Source organism: Salmo trutta, chromosome 14 (assembly GCF_901001165.1).
Source record: "Salmo trutta chromosome 14, fSalTru1.1, whole genome shotgun sequence".
Taxonomy (NCBI): Eukaryota; Metazoa; Chordata; class Actinopteri; order Salmoniformes; family Salmonidae; genus Salmo; species Salmo trutta.
In genome coordinates this window covers 5952296-5966118 of record NC_042970.1, presented here as the reverse complement: position 1 = coordinate 5966118, position 13823 = coordinate 5952296, and positions in this window count along the sequence as shown.

Below are 13823 nucleotides of genomic sequence, written 5' to 3'. Positions count from 1 at the left end.
TGTGGTGGACAAATGGTTTAAGCGCTCGGAGGAGAACTGGGACGCCGCTCATGTGCACCTGCAACGGGCCGTGAGGTGGCAGAAGGCGAGCTCTATGAACAATTGTGATTTTGACAGTAAAAACACAAACAAAAATTTAAAAAAAGGACAAATAAAACTGAGAAAACATTAATTGAATATTAAACAGACTACATAGTGTACTACTTTCTGCTGTATACTAAGGACCTCGTATTGACACTCCTTATCCTGTATTGGCAAGGTGAACATGGTAGCCTGTGTACTCAACATCCATCCGACCTTCCTGAATTCCCGGAGACGAAGGAACAATGGTCCAGCCTCTTTGCTGAGGCGTTGGGTAGGCTGGGAGTCCTACCGGAGAGAAGGAAACGTAGACGCATGACGGAGAGGCAGACGTGGAGGGGTCTTAGTGAGATTAAGACGCCGGGCAACCCGTCCTCCTTTACCAAGCATTACCATGCATAATACTCACCAATGTTAGACCATTAATGAATAAACTTGACGAACTCAGAGCGAGGATCTCCTTCCAGAGGGACATCAGATCCTTCGACATCCAATCGGACTATATACAACCAATGGGGTTTAAAGTTCATTGAACTGATAGGAAGCAGGCTCTCTCTGACAAGTAAAAAGGCAGTGGCATTTACTTTATGACCAAAATCAAGTGGTGTGACGGGGGACAAAATACAGGAACTTGCGAGCTTCTGCACTCCAGACGTCGAATACTTGGTCATCAAATGTCACCCTTTTTACCTTCCGAGAGAATTCTCAGGGATTATTGCCATGGCAATTGTAGTGTCTTTGGCATCATTAAAGTGAAGTCTGTTATTTTATCAAATCAAACTAATCATGTAAATGTAGTTAACTAGGAAGTCAGGGGCACCAAGGAAAATCTTCAGATTCCAAAGTTATAATTTTCCTAATTTAACTTTTCAGATATTTTAATATCTGATCAATTAGTCTTCTAATTATTGAATTATTCTTTGCCTCACGTTAGTCTCATTCCAAAACGTCGTAAATTGGCACAAACCCAGCCTTTACTATGAATAATCCATACATCAATTGTCTTAATCATTTATTTACTAACTAACTAAATAATCACAGAAATGCATAAACAAACAAACAGTAGAAATGGTTACAAGGATAGGGAAGATTCCCTAGTGGGCTAAGCCGATATGACGGCTTGGCGGACAAAGGGAAGTGGGTGTGGACTGAGAAGGGCGGGAAAGACTAAACAGTCACAGTTGATAATAATATTAACGGAAGTGCTAATCCTTTGCACATGAACGCTCACTCATTCGGGAGTATTTGCGATCAATATATATTTACGCTCAGTGTGTCGTCGTGATCTCTGTTGGAATCGTCCGTCTTTCTGTTGGAGAGTTCATCTGAGCGTCTCTCTCTGCTTCCCTTAAGTCCTTCGTGGGTAGAATGGACACTTCAGAGTACCATTCAGAATTGTTCTTGCAGAATAGATGTTTTGGCGGTTGTCAGTCTTCACATCCCATAGTACGTAATTTCTAGTTGCAGACTAGTTATTAGTATCTAAGATTTGCTCGTATTCTGTTGGGATTGATACATTTAAGTCATTTACATTTAAGTCATTTAGCAGACGCTCTTATACAGAGCGACTTACAAATTGGTGCATTCACCTATAATATCCAGTAGAACAAACACTTTACAATAGTGCATCTAAATCCTTTAAAGGGGGGGGGGGTTAGAAGGATTACTTTATCCTATCCCAGGTATTCCTTAAAGAGGTGGGGTTTCAGGTGTCTCCGGAAGGTGGTGATTGACTCCGCTGTCCTGGCATCGTGAGGGAGATTGTTCCACCATTGGGGTGCCAGAGCGGCAAACAGTTTTGACTGGGCTGAGCGGGAACTGTGCTTCCTCAGAGGTAGGGAGGCGAGCAGGCCAGAGGTGGATGAACGCAGTGCCCTTGTTTGGGTGTAGGGCTTGATCAGAGCCTGAAGGTACGGAGGTGCCGTTCCCCTCACAGCTCCGTAGGCAAGCACCATGGTCTTGTAGCGGATGCGAGCTTCAACTGGAAGCCAGTGGAGAGAGCGGAGGAGCGGGGTGACGTGAGAGAACTTGGGAAGGTTGAACACCAGACGGGCTGCGGCGTTCTGGATGAGTTGTAGGGGTTTGATGGCACAGGCAGGGAGCCCAGCCAACAGCGAGTTGCAGTAATCCAGACGGGAGATGACAAGTGCCTGGATTAGGACCTGCGCCGCTTCCTGTGTGAGGCAGGGTCGTACTCTGCGAATGTTGTAGAGCATGAACCTACAGGATCGGGTCACCGCCTTGATGTTAGTGGAGAACGACAGGGTGTTGTCCAGGATCACGCCAAGGTTCTTAGCACTCTGGGAGGAGGACACAAGGGAGTTGTCAACTGTGATGGCGAGATCATGGAACGGGCAGTCCTTCCCCGGGAGGAAGAGCAGCTCCGTCTTGCCGAGGTTCAGCTTGAGGTGGTGATCCGTCATCCACACTGATATGTCTGCCAGACATGCAGAGATGCGATTCGCCACCTGGTTGTCAGAAGAGGGAAAGGAGAAGATTAATTGTGTGTCGTCTGCATAGCAATGATAGGAGAGACCGTGTGAGGATATGACAGAGCCAAGTGACTTGGTGTATAGCGAGAATAGGAGAGGGCCTAGAACAGAGCCCTGGGGGACACCAGTGGTGAGAGCACGTGGTGCGGAGACAGCTTCTCGCCACGCCACCTGGTAGGAGCGACCTGTCAGGTAGGACGCAATCCAAGCGTGGGCCGCGCCGGAGATGCCCAGCTCGGAGAGGGTGGAGAGGAGGATCTGATGGTTCACAGTATCAAAGGCAGCAGATAGGTCTAGAAGGATGAGAGCAGAGGAGAGAGAGTTAGCTTTAGCAGTGCGGAGAGCCTCCGTGACACAGAGAAGAGCAGTCTCAGTTTAATGCCCAGTCTTGAAACCTGACTGATTAGGATCAAGAAGGTCGTTCTGAGAGAGATAGCAGGAGAGCTGGCCAAGGACGGCACGTTCAAGAGTTTTGGAGAGAAAAGAAAGAAGGGATACTGGTCTGTAGTTGTTGACATCGGAGGGATCGAGTGTAGGTTTTTTCAGAAGGGGTGCAACTCTCGCTCTCTTGAAGACGGAAGGGACGTAGCCAGCGGTCAAGGATGAGTTGATGAGCGAGGTGAGGTAGGGGAGAAGGTCTCCGGAAATGGTCTGGAGAAGAGAGGAGGGGATAGGGTCAAGTGGGCAGGTTGTTGGGCGGCCGGCCGTCACAAGACGCGAGATTTCATCTGGAGAGAGAGGGGAGAAAGAGGTCAAAGCACAGGGTAGGGCAGTGTGAGCAGGACCAGCGGTGTCGCTTGACTTAGCAAACGAGGATCGGATGTCGTCAACCTTCTTTTCAAAATGGTTGACGAAGTCATCCGCAGTGAGGGGGGAGGGGGGGGGGGGAGGGGGAGGAGGATTCAGGAGGGAGGAGAAGGTAGCAAAAAGCTTCCTAGGGTTAGAGGCAGATGCTTGGAATTTAGAGTGGTAGAAAGTGGCTTTAGCAGCAGAGACAGAAGAGGAAAATGTAGAGAGGAGGGAGTGAAAGGATGCGAGGTCCGCAGGGAGGCGAGTTTTCCTCCATTTCCGCTCGGCTGCCCGGAGCCCTGTTCTGTGAGCTCGCAGTGAGTCGTCGAGCCACGGAGCAGGAGGGGAGGACCGAGCCGGCCTGGAGGATAGGGGACAGAGAAAATCAAAGGATGCAGAGAGGGAGGAGAGGAGGGTTGAGGAGGCAAAATCAGGAGATAGGTTGGAGAAGGTTTGAGCAGAGGGAAGAGATGATAGGATGGAAGAGGAGAGAGTAGCAGGAGAGAGAGAGCGAAGGTTGGGACGACGCAATACCATCCGAGTAGGGGCAGAGTGAGAAGTTTTTGATGAGAGCGAGAGGGAAAAGGATACAAGGTAGTGGTCGGAGACTTGGAGAGGAGTTGCAATGAGATTAGTGGAAGAACAGCATCTAGTAAAGATGAGGTCAAGCGTATTGCCTGCCTTGTGAGTAGGGGGGGAAGGTGAGAGGGTGAGGTCAAAAGAGGAGAGGAGTGGAAAGAAGGAGGCAGAGAGGAATGAGTCGAAGGTAGACGTGGGGAGGTTAAAGTCACCCAGAACTGTGAGAGGTGAGCCATCCTCAGGGAAGGAACTTATCAAGGCGTCAAGCTCATTGATGAACTCTCCAAGGGAACCTGGAGGGCGATAAATGATGAGGATGTTAAGCTTGAAAGGGCTGGTAACTGTGACAGCATGGAATTCAAATGAGGAGATAGACAGATGGGTCAGGGGAGAAAGAGAGAATGTCCACTTGGGAGAGATGAGGATTCCAGTGCCACCACCCCGCTGGCTCGATGCTCTAGGGGTATGCGAGAACACGTGGCCAGACGAGGAGAGAGCAGTAGGAGTAGCAGTGTTATCTGTGGTGATCCATGTTTCCGTCAGCGCCAGGAAGTCTAGGGACTGGAGGGTAGCATAGGCTGAGATGAACTCAGCCTTGTTGGCCGCAGACCGGCAGTTCCAGAGGCTGCCGGAGACCTGGAACTCCACGTGGGTCGTGCGCGCTGGGACCACCAGGTTAGAGTGGCAGCGGCCACGCGGTGTGAAGCGTTTGTATGGCCTGTGCAGAGTGATAGTCTCAGAGTTTAACCATTTCCCGCCGTGTAGCCAATGCTCCACGTGGTATGGTTAGGAGTTCAACAACCATTACAACCTTAGCTTAAACAGAGGTTTTTGTGGTCTCTACTCAAACCTTTGCCCCCTCAGCTGACCGATGTAAGCATGGTCTGAAGAGGATTTCTTCAGGAGGGGTTTTTATTCGTAACAGTAGAAAAGGGCTGTTCCATGATGCCTGATCATGTCTGTGCTCATGGGGGCGGGCCAATGACATAGTTCAACTTTAAACTTTAAAGGGAATACAATTCTCTCACATTAACATCATTACATCATTTCACAAATAGTTTCATCTTTACTCATTCATTTGATACAATAATTAAACGCAAACCTCATTATGGAGGCACCTGCATAAACAAAGTTATGGTAATGTGGCTGTATTGTCTTTCATGAGGTCACAAACATGAAACAAAATGGACCGGGTCGTAGCTGGCTTCTCCACCGACCGTTTACACATTCTCCAAAACATGGATATTGTTCAGTTCTCAAGTTCTGTGATGTAAAAGAAGTTCTACTGTGAAACTCTCTCTCTATACTGCATGGCTAGGAGGAGAGAGAGTCTCCTCCAGGAATGAATGACCTGAGATAACAGAACCTGAGTGTAGGAGGGAGAGAGAGTGGAATGCCACACTCTATACCCAGAAAGGGTCACATCATGATACTATGTAAATCCCACCCCAGGCCAAAAATTCTCTCAAACATCTTCTTTGGATCCTTGAAGAACCTGGAGGCAGCGTTCATTGTCTGTTTGGGACTTTAACAAAGTAATTTGAGGTCCATACTCCCCAGTTACTATCAACACATTTACTGTCCGACTCACCGAAATTCTATACTTGACCACTGCTACACACCTTTTGGACAACGTCAGCAAATCAAAGGAGCTGATTGTGGACTTCAGGAGGAACCGGGTTGGGCACGCACCCATCTTCATCAACGGGGCCGCCGGGGAGATGGTCAAAAACTTCAAGGTCCTCGGTGTACACATCCCCGATGAGCTGAGATGGTCAAACCACACGGACACTGTGGTGAAGAAGGCGTGGCAGAGACTCTTCAACCTCAGGAGGGTGAAGAAATGCAGCATGTCTCCTAAGGCCCTCACAGTGTTCTACAAGAACACCATCGAGAGCATACTGTCGGGTTGCATCATGGCCTGGTAAGGCAACTACACCGCCACTCAGTGGTGGTTCTAGCTTGTATGTCTACCTGGGCGAACATTCTGCACTAACTGTATTTTTATTCATAAATTTGGAACGACACAAATAAATAATCATAACATTTAAAACTATTAAATATATACGAAAATAAGACTCATAAATATTAAAAAGAAGTAACAAAGACAAAATTAAACAAATTTGTGTTGATTTGGCACTCGAGCGTCAATACATTACCCATCCCCCCAACACTGTCAACCAAGAGTCAAGACTACATTACCCATCCCCCAACACTGTCAACCAAGAGTCCAGACTACATTACCCATCCCCCAACACTGTCAACCAAGAGTCAAGACTACATTACCCATCCCCCAACACTGTCAACCAAGAGTCAAGACTACATTACCCATCACCCAACACTGTCAACCAAGAGTCAAGACTAAACCAATTCACCTTGGTGGTGTGCAGACTGGTTTTATATTATTAACGATTTCACACAAACCAGAAAAAAATGCAACAATATGTCTGTGAAACTATATATTCACAGTATTATGAATGAATTGTGGTTTATTTGGTAGCATTTCGTAGTGTGACTGATTTTACCAATTGCATTAGAACTGTACAAAGTTAGAGGTGCGTTATTTGATAGATTCCCTCGCTCCCCCTACCTTTGACTTCCAGTGGGGAGACCTGAGGTCAACCTACCCCACCCATCTCGTACTTCTGAGTGGGAGACCTTCCCAGGCAGTAGCCTGCCTAGCTCACAAACTAGAATCAGGGCGCCCACTCCGACAAGGTTAATTCACCCACAGTCCCACACGGTGACATTTGCACGTGACGTGCAAATGAGCGATAGACAACCGATGTTGCAAATGTCACCATTCCGATTTTTTTCGTGCGGGCCGCCCCGTGCTGCCCCCGGCAAGATGCCGGCCTGGACGGCTGCCCATATCGCCTATACATAAATCCTCCAGTGCCGCCGCTGACCGCAAGGCATTACAGAGGGTGGTACGCTCAGCCGAAGGCACCATTGGGTGCTCACTGCCTGCCCTCCAGGACACCTACAGCACCAGGTGTCTCAGGAAGGCCAAGAAGATTATCAAGGACCTCATCCACTCAAGCAACAGCCTGTTCTCCTCGCTTCCATCATGCAGACACAGGTACTGTAGGAGTATCATGTCGGACTGGCCAATTGCTTCTACCTCCAGACCGTCAGGCTGCTAAATAGCCCCAGGCTGCTAAATTACGTGCACTTTTGGAGACCGGAGCATAAGAATTTCACTGTACCCTGTGATTACATCTGCGACCGTGTGCATGTGATCTCATCTAATCTAACAACTGTGATTACTTAATAAAGTCTCACAGTTAATAGCTTTAAGTTGATTATCTTCATCGACTTCAGTAACTGTCTACCTTCATCTTGGATGGTCCTCCTGTCTAGCTCCATGGATGGTCCTCCTGTCTAGCTCCATCATGGATGATTCTCCTGTCTAGCTCCATAATGGATGGTCCTCCTGTCTAGCTCCATCATAGATGGTCCTCCTGTCTAGCTCCATGGATGGTCCTCCTGTCTAGCTCCATCATGGATGATTCTCCTGTCTAGCTCCATAATGGATGGTCCTCCTGTCTAGCTCCATCATAGATGGTCCTCCTGTCTAGCTCCATGGATGGTCCTCCTGTCTAGCTCCACCATGGATGGTCCTCCTGTCTAGCTCCACCATGGATGGTCCTCCTGTCTAGCTCCATGGATGGTCCTCCTGTCTAGCTCCATCATGGATGGTCCTCCTGTCTAGCTCCATCATGGATGGTCCTCCTGTCTAGCTCCATCATGGATGGTCCTCCTGTCTAGCTCCACCATGGATGGTCCTCCTGTCTAGCTCCATCATGGATGGTCCTTCTGTTCAGCTCCATCATGAATGGTCCTCCTGTCTAGCTCCATGGATGGTCCTCCTGTCTAGCTCCATCATGAATGGTCCTCCTGTCTAGCTCCATAATGGATGGTCCTCCTGTCTAGCTCCATCATGGATGGTCCTCCTGTCTAGCTCCATCATGGATGGTCCTCCTGTCTAGCTCCATGGATGGTCCTCCTGTCTAGCTCCATGGATGGTCCTCCTGTCTAGCTCCACCATGGATGGTCCTCCTGTCTAGCTCCATGGATGGTCCTCCTGTCTAGCTCCATGATAGATGGTCCTCCTGTCTAGCTCCATCATGAATGGTTCTCCTATCTAGCTCCATAATGGATGTTCAACTAGGATTGTTATCAAAGCCTATACACTATTATGTCTATGACACCAAAGGTTAACAATTACCCTGTCGGCTTATTATTTCATAATAATGAAATATAGTTATCAGCAGTCTCTGGCCAACGTCTCTCATCTCATCACCCATCAAATGGCTTTTGTTTTCATTATTCACATTTGGTGTGTGTGACGTGAATACCTTTGTGTGTGTGGATGTGGATGTGTTTTACTATTAAGAATAGTAAACAAACAAAAATTGGACCAACTGGGCATATTGTGTCAGTCCCCACGAGGTCCAATGCTGTTTCTAGGGGGTCAGTCCCCACGAGGTCCAATGCTGTTTCTAGGGGGTCAGTCCCCACGAGGTCCAATGCTGTTTGTAGGGGGTCAGTCCCCACGAGGTGCAATGCTGTTTCTAGGGGGTCAGTCCCCACGAGGTCCAATGCTGTTTCTAGGGGGTCAGTCCCCACGAGGTCCAATGCTGTTTCTAGGGGGTCAGTCCCCACGAGGTCCAAGGCTGTTTCTAGGGGGTCAGTCCCCACGAGGTCCAATGCTGTTTCTAGGGGGTCAGTCCCCACGAGGTCCAATGCTGTTTCTAGGGGGTCAGTCCCCACGAGGTCCAATGCTGTTTCTAGGGGGTCAGTCCCCACGAGGTCCAATGCTGTTTCTAGTGGGTCAGTCCCCACGAGGTCCAATGCTGTTTCTAGGGGGTCAGTCCCCACGAGGTCCAATGCTGTTTCTAGGGGGTCAGTCCCCACGAGGTCCAATGCTGTTTCTAGGGGGTCAGTCCCCACGAGGTCCAATGCTGTTTCTAGGGGGTCAGTCCCCACGAGGTCCAATGCTGTTTCTAGGGGGTTTAGGGTTAAGGTTACAATTAGTGTTAGGGTTAGAATGATGTTAAATTTAGGGTTAGGAGCTAGGGTTAGTTATAGGGTTAGGGTTAGGAGCTAGGGTTAGTTTAGGGTTAGGGTTAGGAGCTAGGGTTAGTTTTAGGGTTAGGGTTAGGAGCTAGGGTTAGTTTAGGGTTAGGGTTAGGAGCTAGGGTTAGTTTAGGGTTAGGGTTAGGAGCTAGGGTTAGTTTAGGGTTAGGGTTAGGAGCTAGGGCTAGTTTAGGGTTAGGAGCTAGGGTTAGTTTAGGGTTAGGAGCTAGGGTTAGTTTTAGGGTTAGGGTTAGGAGCTAGGGTTAGTTTTAAGGTTAGGGTTAGGAGCTAGGGTTAGTTTTAGGGTTAGGGTTAGGAGCTAGGGTTAGCTTTAGGGTTAGGGTTAGGAGCTAGGGTTAGTTTTAAGGTTAGGGTTAGGAGCTAGGGTTAGTTTTAGGGTTAGTAGCTAGGGTTAGTTTTAGGGTTAGTAGCTAGGGCTAGGTTAGGGTTAGGGAAAACAGGATTTTGAATGGGACTGAATTGTGTTTCCTCACAAGGTTAGCTGTACAAGACTGTGGGTGTGTGTGTGTGTGTGTGGGTGTGTGGGTGTGGGTGTGTGTGTGTGTGTGTGGGGGGGTGGGTGTGGGTGTGTGGGGGGGGTGTGTGGGTGTGTGTGTGTGCCTGCACGTTAGACTGCCTGCCTATGTGTATGGTGTCCTCACCTAGATTCCTTTATAAGTGTGATAAGCCCAGGCGGCATGCTGTAACTGTGATATGTGTGTTCCCTGCCAAGTCCTTATCACTAACCCTGCCAGATAGGCTCTGGTCCTTATCACTAACCCTGCCAGATAGGCTCTGGTCCTCATCACTAACCCTGCCAGATGGGCTCTGGTCCTTATCACTAACCCTGCCAGATAGGCTCTGGTCCTTATCACTAACCCTGCCAGATGGGCTCAGGTCCTTATCACTAACCCTGCCAGATGGGCTCAGGTCCTTATCACTAACCCTGCCAGATGGGCTCTGGTCCTTATCACTAACCCTGCCAGATGGGCTCAGGTCCTTATCACTAACCCTGCCAGATGGGCTCTGGTCCTTATCACTAACCCTGCCAGATGGGCTCTGGTCCTTATCACTAACCCTGCCAGATGGGCTCTGGTCCTCATCACTAACCCTGCCAGATGGGCTCTGGTCCTTATCACTAACCCTGCCAGATGGGCTCTGGTCCTTATCACTAACCCTGCCAGATGGGCTCTGGTCCTTATCACTAACCCTGCCAGATGGGCTCTGGTCCTCATCACTAACCCTGCCGGATGGGCTCAGGTCCTTATCACTAACCCTGCCGGATGGGCTCTGGTCCTTATCACTAACCCTGCCAGATGGGCTCTGGTCCTCATCATTAACCCTGCCAGATGGGCTCAGGTCCTTATCACTAACCCTGCCAGATGGGCTCTGGTCCTTATCACTAACCCTGCCAGATGGGCTCTGGTCCTTATCACTAACCCTGCCGGATGGGCTCAGGTCCTTATCACTAACCCTGCCAGATGGGCTCTGGTCCTTATCACTAACCCTGCCAGATGGGTTCAGGTCCTTATCACTAACCCTGCCAGATGGGCTCTGGTCCTTATCACTAACCCTGCCAGATGGGCTCTGGTCCTTATCACTAACCCTGCCAGATGGGCTCAGGTCCTTATCACTAACCCTGCCAGATGGGCTCTGGTCCTCATCACTAACCCTGCCAGATGGGCTCAGGTCCTTATCACTAACCCTGCCAGATGGGCTCTGGTCCAGGACACTAGCATTAAAACAGCTGGCCCCCTATTTCCTATTGGTCCTATGGGCTCTGGTCAAAGGGAAAGGGGAAACGGGGATGTCTAGTCAGTTGTACAGCTGAATGCATTCAACTGAAATGTGTCTTTTGCATTTAACCCAACCCCTCTGAATAGTGCACTATGTAGGGAATAGGGTGCCAGCCCTGGTCTAAAGTACTGCACTATGTAGGGAATAGGGTGCCAGCCCTGGTCTAAAGTACTGCACTATGTAGGGAATAGGGTGCCATAGGGCTCTGGTCTAAAGTACTGCACTATGTAGGGAATAGGATGCCATTTGAATGATGTGGCTGTTAAACAAGTTAAGGAGACTAAATGACTTGGCATTACCTCAGATTGTAAACTGTCATGGTCAAAACATATAGATTCAATGGTTATAAAGATGGGGAGAGGTCTGTCCGTAGTAAAGAGATGCTCTGCTTTTCTGACACCACACTCCACAAAGCAAGTTCTGCAGGCTTTAGTTTTATCTTATTGTGATTATTGTCCAGTCATGTGGTCAAGTGCTGCAAAGAAATACCTAGTTAAGCTGCAGCTGGCCCAGAACAGAGCGGCACGTTTTGCTCTTCATTGTAATCAGAGGGCTGATATAAATACAATGCATGCCAGTCTCTCTTGGCTAAGAGTTGAGGAGAGACTGACTGCATCACTTCTTATTTTCATAAGAAACATTCATGTGTTGAAAATTCAAAATTGTTTGCATAGTCAACTTACACACAGCTCTGACACACACACTTATCCCACCAGACATGCCACCGGGGGTCTTTTCACTGTCCCCAAATCCAGAACAAATTCAAGAAAACGTACAATATTATATAGAGCCCTTATTGCACAAACCTGGTTTCAAAAAACAGATAAAGTAACATCTCCCATTCGGGCTCTGGCACTCTCCGCTGCTCAGCCGTCCGCCCCATATGCCCCCCCCAAAAAAAAAAAATTACTTGGGGTTTCTGTGGCCGCGGCGTCGTCGCTGTCCTTCCTGCGTCCTCTGCGACTCCCACCAAGGAAGGGTCTCGTGTCCACTCATGACCTCCTCCCATGTCCAAAACTCCTTTACCTCATGAACACGCCGCTTGGTCCTCGCTTGGTGTGATATTCTGTCACGGTGCTGATAAGAGACGGACCAAAGAGCAGCGTTTGTTGAGTTCCACATATTTATTTAAAGTGAAACTTCTTCAACCAAAACAATAAACAAGCAACACAACGTGACTATGTGGTGTAACAATCACCACCACAAACAAACAATATCCCACAAAGCAGGTGGGAACAGGGAACCCTTAAGTATGATCCCCAATTAGAGACAACGAACATCAGCTGCCTCTAATTGGGAACCATACTAAGAGCACCAACATAGAAATGGAAAGACTAGAACACCCCCCTAGTCACGCACTGACCTAAACACCATAGAGAATGTCAGGGCATGACAATTATATCATGTTTCATGCTTTGTGTGGACCCCCTGAAGAGTAGCTGCTGCTTTTGCAACAGCTAATGTGGATCCTAATAAAATACTAGAAATACCAAATAACATTTGTGACGCCTCTGGTCCAGGACATCAGACCTGCCTATAACCTACCTCCATACTACTCAATGGACTTTAAACATTCTGGAAGAACTTGCCTTTCAGTAAAATGAGCTTATTTTTCTGTCTGTGTTTTGTTCTAATAATAGACAGAGGTAGGCGATGACTTCACACCTTCAACATTGTTTTTTCCCAGGTGTATTTTACCTCCTACTAACGGAACTCACATCTAAACCTACATAGGCTGTTTCATAGAAACTCATAATGTAGGCCAGGAATTCTGTCTCCTGACTGATGCTGGTTTATGCAGGTTAGCCAGGCCTGATGTCTCCTGACTGACTGACTGATGCTGGTTGATGCAGGTTAGACAGGCCTGCTGTCTCCTGACTGATGCTGGTTGATGCAGGTTAGCCAGGCCTGATGTCTCCTGACTGACTGACTGATGCTGGTTGATGCAGGTTAGACAGGCCTGCTGTCTCCTGACTGATGCTGGTTGATGCAGGTTAGCCAGGCCTGCTGTCTCCTGACTGATGCTGTTGATGCAGGTTAGCCAGGCCTGATGTCTCCTGACTGATGCTGGTTGATGCAGGTTAGCCAGGCCTGCTGTCTCCTGACTGATGCTGGTTGATGCAGGTTAGCCAGGCCTGCTGTCTCCTGACTGATGCTGGTTGATGCAGGTTAGCCAGGCCTGCTGTCTCCTGACTGATGCTGGTTGATGCAGGTTAGCCAGGCCTGTTGTCTCCTGACTGACTGACTGACTGATGCTGGTTGATGCAGGTTAGCCAGGCCTGCTGTCTCCTGACTGACTGACTGATGCTGGTTGATGCTGGTTGATGCAGGTTAGCCAGGCCTGCTGTCTCCTGACTGACTGACTGACTGACTAACTGACTGATGCTGGTTTATGCAGGTTAGCCAGGCTTGCTGTCTCCTGACTGATGCTGGTTGATGCAGGTTAGCCAGGCCTGATGTCTCCTGACTGACTGACTGACTGATGCTGGTTGATGCAGGTTAGCCAGGCCTGATGTCTCCTGACTGACTGATGCTGGTTGATGCTGGTTGATGCAGGCTAGCCAGGCCTGATGTCTCCTGACTGACTGACTGACTGACTGACTGACTGACTGACTGACTGATGCTGGTTGATGCAGGTTAGCCAGGCCTGATGTCTCCTGACTGACTGACTGACTGACTGACTGATGCTGGTTGATGCAGGTTAGCCAGGCCTGATGTCTCCTGACTGATGCTGGTTGATGCAGGTTAGCCAGGCCTGCTGTCTCCTGACTGATGCTGGTTGATGCAGGTTAGCCAGGCCTGCTGTCTCCTGACTGATGCTGGTTGATGCAGGTTAGCCAGGCCTGCTGTCTCCTGACTGATGCTGGTTGATGCAGGTTAGCCATGCCTGATGTCTCCTGACTGACTGACTGACTGACTGATGCTGGTTGATGCAGGTTAGAAGGAAATTGTGTTTCTAAATGAGTGCTTTATTTGTTGAAGTACGTTTAATGTTTCTGTTTT